This window comes from Hemibagrus wyckioides, linkage group LG12, assembly GCF_019097595.1.
Source record: "Hemibagrus wyckioides isolate EC202008001 linkage group LG12, SWU_Hwy_1.0, whole genome shotgun sequence".
In the NCBI taxonomy this organism is placed as follows: Eukaryota; Metazoa; Chordata; class Actinopteri; order Siluriformes; family Bagridae; genus Hemibagrus; species Hemibagrus wyckioides.
The window spans coordinates 3581050-3586049 of NC_080721.1; the positions used below are offsets into that span (position 1 = coordinate 3581050).

A 5000-nucleotide genomic window follows, 5' to 3' on the forward strand; every position below is an offset into this window, starting at 1 on the left:
GCCTGATTCAAAAGAACGGGTGCTGTCCACTATAGTAAGGAGGAACGCTCCTTCGAAGGTAGTCAGGACTAGACATACGCTGGGCCTCTTGTTCGCTGATTGAGGCTTGGGGCAGGCGCGGTGCTTTTTCAAGCAAGATCCCTTGGCTTTCCCACTGTCGGGCCTAAGGGAAAAGCAGCCTCCCCGTCGGGGAATCGAACCCCGGTCTTCCGCGTGACAGGCGGAGATACTGTCCACTATACTAACGAGGAGCACCTGGCTGAACCCTTGAAGGCTGTGGAGACGAAACTGTGACGAGACGTACGCCGGGCCTTCCCCAGGGCAAGTTGAAGCCCGATCACAGCGTGGCACCCGAAGATATTGAAATCAATCTTGTGCAGCTGTCCAGAAGAGTTCGGTCTTTCTCCTCTTCTAAGACAAAAACTGCTGTAGATCAGAGGATTAGCTCAATAAGGTTTGTTGGGAGCAGAGAACAGTCAAAAGCAAGCACGCTGGTTGGCATAGAAATTGTGGCTGAACCATCTGAAAATGAACAGGAAGAATCAAGCAGGCCTGATTTAGAAATAGAACAGAGGAGCTGCTGTCCACTGTACTAAGGACGAACTCTCTGGGCATGCTTTGAAGGCAGTTGGGACTAGACACACGCTGGGCCTCCGCCAGGGTAAGCTGACCACGGGGGAACCCTCCTCGCTGCTTTGGATTCTGAGCTGCATTTTCACGCACTGGCTCGATTTTACAGTGCTGCCCGGAGATGATTGCCGAGTGAACCAACTACACTGCCTTGTTGTGTTGTCGATGGAGACTCTGTGCATAGTCCCAACCTGGAGCTTATGAACTTTTGGACTGAGGCCTACTGTAGCATGTTCAGCAATCGGAACAAAAAGAAAGGAAAATCCATTCCCGGCAGAGGTTCGAACGCTTAACAGCAGGTCTGAGCTTCTTTTTGCCCGAACATGGGTGGAAATTGCTCATTGCTTTCGATTACAAGGTTAATTTATACTACTGGCTTGATACCGACCACGCTGCCTCGTTGTGCTGCTGTTGGACCCTGTGCATGGTCCCTACATTAAGTCACTTACCATCAAAAGAAAGAGCTTTGGAACGCACAAAAAATAAATGTATCGATATGTGAATTAATAATTAAAGGGGGGGGGGGGAATGGGGGGCAGCCAGTCGGAGCTTGTAGTCGTGGCCGAGTGGTTAAGGCGATGGACTAGAAATCCATTGGGGTCTCCCCGCTCAGGTTCGAATCCTGCCGACTACGGCCTTTATGTTGCTTGTGGAAGGGCAGTTGCAACCTGGTCCATGGTGCCTGTTCCCCAAATAACAGAGTAGATGGAAATCCTAGTACCTAGTACGTGTCCTCAACGCCAACTGAAACTCGGCACGATAGGCTGTGTCGATGCCCTGCAGGTGCTGCTTTTCGTTAACCGACTACTATGACTGCTTTCACTGACTGACCCAAGTGCACTTCCCAGGCGTGTGTTGGCAGCCTAAGTCGCGGGCATGGTCCACGACGCAAACTGTACTCACCCATAGCGCGTCAGGATGGTCGAGCGCTTAAATCCAATTGCATGTGGACTCCAAAGGGGAAGGCGGAGCTTACAGGTCGGCCGTGTTTGAAGCCGTGAACGCTACTTTTGTTGCGCAGTCTCCCGGGGACTCATTTAAGCCTGTGGCACATACCGAGTGTATAAATCTACAGAGTTCCAATTCCACCCAGGACTGCTGCTAACCATGGGATTAGCTGAATAATGCGCATTTGGAGCACAGAACAGGAAGAAGCAAGCAGGCTGACTGGCATGGAAACTGTGGCTGAAGACAGAGAGACAAGAACTCGGTGAGGCAGGGAGCCCCTTGGCATTCCTACGGTCAGGCCTGATTCAAAAGAACGGGTGCTGTCCACTATAGTAAGGAGGAACGCTCCTTCGAAGGTAGTCAGGACTAGACATACGCTGGGCCTCTTGTTCGCTGATTGAGGCTTGGGGCAGGCGCGGTGCTTTTTCAAGCAAGATCCCTTGGCTTTCCCACTGTCGGGCCTAAGGGAAAAGCAGCCTCCCCGTCGGGGAATCGAACCCCGGTCTTCCGCGTGACAGGCGGAGATACTGTCCACTATACTAACGAGGAGCACCTGGCTGAACCCTTGAAGGCTGTGGAGACGAAACTGTGACGAGACGTACGCCGGGCCTTCCCCAGGGCAAGTTGAAGCCCGATCACAGCGTGGCACCCGAAGATATTGAAATCAATCTTGTGCAGCTGTCCAGAAGAGTTCGGTCTTTCTCCTCTTCTAAGACAAAAACTGCTGTAGATCAGAGGATTAGCTCAATAAGGTTTGTTGGGAGCAGAGAACAGTCAAAAGCAAGCACGCTGGTTGGCATAGAAATTGTGGCTGAACCATCTGAAAATGAACAGGAAGAATCAAGCAGGCCTGATTTAGAAATAGAACAGAGGAGCTGCTGTCCACTGTACTAAGGACGAACTCTCTGGGCATGCTTTGAAGGCAGTTGGGACTAGACACACGCTGGGCCTCCGCCAGGGTAAGCTGACCACGGGGGAACCCTCCTCGCTGCTTTGGATTCTGAGCTGCATTTTCACGCACTGGCTCGATTTTACAGTGCTGCCCGGAGATGATTGCCGAGTGAACCAACTACACTGCCTTGTTGTGTTGTCGATGGAGACTCTGTGCATAGTCCCAACCTGGAGCTTATGAACTTTTGGACTGAGGCCTACTGTAGCATGTTCAGCAATCGGAACAAAAAGAAAGGAAAATCCATTCCCGGCAGAGGTTCGAACGCTTAACAGCAGGTCTGAGCTTCTTTTTGCCCAAACATGGGTGGAAATTGCTCATTGCTTTCGATTACAAGGTTAATTTATACTACTGGCTTGATACCGACCACGCTGCCTCGTTGTGCTGCTGTTGGACCCTGTGCATGGTCCCTACATTAAGTCACTTACCATCAAAAGAAAGAGCTTTGGAACGCACAAAAAATAAATGTATCGATTTGTGAATTAATAATTAAAGGGGGGGGGGGGGAATGGGGGGCAGCCAGTCGGAGCTTGTAGTCGTGGCCGAGTGGTTAAGGCGATGGACTAGAAATCCATTGGGGTCTCCCCGCGCAGGTTCGAATCCTGCCGACTACGGCCTTTATGTTGCTTGTGGAAGGGCAGTTGCGACCTGGTCCATGGTGCCTGTTCCCCAAATAACAGAGTAGATGGAAATCCTAGTACCTAGTACGTGTCCTCAACGCCAACTGAAACTCGGCACAATAGGCTGTGTCGATGCCCTGCAGGTGCTGCTTTTCGTTAACCGACTACTATGACTGCTTTCACTGACTGACCCAAGTGCACTTCCCAGGCGTGTGTTGGCAGCCTAAGTCGCGGGCATGGTCCACGACGCAAACTGTACTCACCCATAGCGCGTCAGGATGGTCGAGCGCTTAAATCCAATTGCATGTGGACTCCAAAGGGGAAGGCGGAGCTTACAGGTCGGCCGTGTTTGAAGCCGTGAACGCTACTTTTGTTGCGCAGTCTCCCGGGGACTCATTTAAGCCTGTGGCACATACCGAGTGTATAAATCTACAGAGTTCCAATTCCACCCAGGACTGCTGCTAACCATGGGATTAGCTGAATAATGCGCATTTGGAGCACAGAACAGGAAGAAGCAAGCAGGCTGACTGGCATGGAAACTGTGGCTGAAGACAGAGAGACAAGAACTCGGTGAGGCAGGGAGCCCCTTGGCATTCCTACGGTCAGGCCTGATTCAAAAGAACGGGTGCTGTCCACTATAGTAAGGAGGAACGCTCCTTCGAAGGTAGTCAGGACTAGACATACGCTGGGCCTCTTGTTCGCTGATTGAGGCTTGGGGCAGGCGCGGTGCTTTTTCAAGCAAGATCCCTTGGCTTTCCCACTGTCGGGCCTAAGGGAAAAGCAGCCTCCCCGTCGGGGAATCGAACCCCGGTCTTCCGCGTGACAGGCGGAGATACTGTCCACTATACTAACGAGGAGCACCTGGCTGAACCCTTGAAGGCTGTGGAGACGAAACTGTGACGAGACGTACGCCGGGCCTTCCCCAGGGCAAGTTGAAGCCCGATCACAGCGTGGCACCCGAAGATATTGAAATCAATCTTGTGCAGCTGTCCAGAAGAGTTCGGTCTTTCTCCTCTTCTAAGACAAAAACTGCTGTAGATCAGAGGATTAGCTCAATAAGGTTTGTTGGGAGCAGAGAACAGTCAAAAGCAAGCACGCTGGTTGGCATAGAAATTGTGGCTGAACCATCTGAAAATGAACAGGAAGAATCAAGCAGGCCTGATTTAGAAATAGAACAGAGGAGCTGCTGTCCACTGTACTAAGGACGAACTCTCTGGGCATGCTTTGAAGGCAGTTGGGACTAGACACACGCTGGGCCTCCGCCAGGGTAAGCTGACCACGGGGGAACCCTCCTCGCTGCTTTGGATTCTGAGCTGCATTTTCACGCACTGGCTCGATTTTACAGTGCTGCCCGGAGATGATTGCCGAGTGAACCAACTACACTGCCTTGTTGTGTTGTCGATGGAGACTCTGTGCATAGTCCCAACCTGGAGCTTATGAACTTTTGGACTGAGGCCTACTGTAGCATGTTCAGCAATCGGAACAAAAAGAAAGGAAAATCCATTCCCGGCAGAGGTTCGAACGCTTAACAGCAGGTCTGAGCTTCTTTTTGCCCGAACATGGGTGGAAATTGCTCATTGCTTTCGATTACAAGGTTAATTTATACTACTGGCTTGATACCGACCACGCTGCCTCGTTGTGCTGCTGTTGGACCCTGTGCATGGTCCCTACATTAAGTCACTTACCATCAAAAGAAAGAGCTTTGGAACGCACAAAAAATAAATGTATCGATTTGTGAATTAATAATTAAAGGGGGGGGGGGAATGGGGGGCAGCCAGTCGGAGCTTGTAGTCGTGGCCGAGTGGTTAAGGCGATGGACTAGAAATCCATTGGGGTCTCCCCGCGCAGGTTCG

At 51.4% G+C, this 5000-nt stretch overlaps 6 non-coding genes across 6 annotated transcripts in view; 3 read left to right on the top strand and 3 right to left on the bottom strand.

The window, feature by feature from the left end:
* Positions 1-179: 179 nt before the first annotated feature.
* trnad-guc (transfer RNA aspartic acid (anticodon GUC)) lies at positions 180-251 on the bottom strand. The gene has a single exon. It is a non-coding gene; the product is annotated as a tRNA-Asp (tRNA).
* A 931-nt stretch (positions 252-1182) lies between these two features.
* Positions 1183-1264, top strand: trnas-aga (transfer RNA serine (anticodon AGA)). The gene has a single exon. It is a non-coding gene; the product is annotated as a tRNA-Ser (tRNA).
* A 791-nt stretch (positions 1265-2055) lies between these two features.
* trnad-guc (transfer RNA aspartic acid (anticodon GUC)) lies at positions 2056-2127 on the bottom strand. The gene has a single exon. It is a non-coding gene; the product is annotated as a tRNA-Asp (tRNA).
* A 932-nt stretch (positions 2128-3059) lies between these two features.
* trnas-aga (transfer RNA serine (anticodon AGA)) lies at positions 3060-3141 on the top strand. The gene has a single exon. It is a non-coding gene; the product is annotated as a tRNA-Ser (tRNA).
* Positions 3142-3932: 791 nt separating this feature from the next.
* trnad-guc (transfer RNA aspartic acid (anticodon GUC)) lies at positions 3933-4004 on the bottom strand. The gene has a single exon. It is a non-coding gene; the product is annotated as a tRNA-Asp (tRNA).
* A 930-nt stretch (positions 4005-4934) lies between these two features.
* trnas-aga (transfer RNA serine (anticodon AGA)) overlaps positions 4935-5000 on the top strand; it is an 82-nt gene continuing 16 nt past the window's right edge. The window contains exon 1 of the tRNA in view: positions 4935-5000. This exon is cut by the window's right edge and continues 16 nt beyond it. This is a non-coding gene — a tRNA (tRNA-Ser).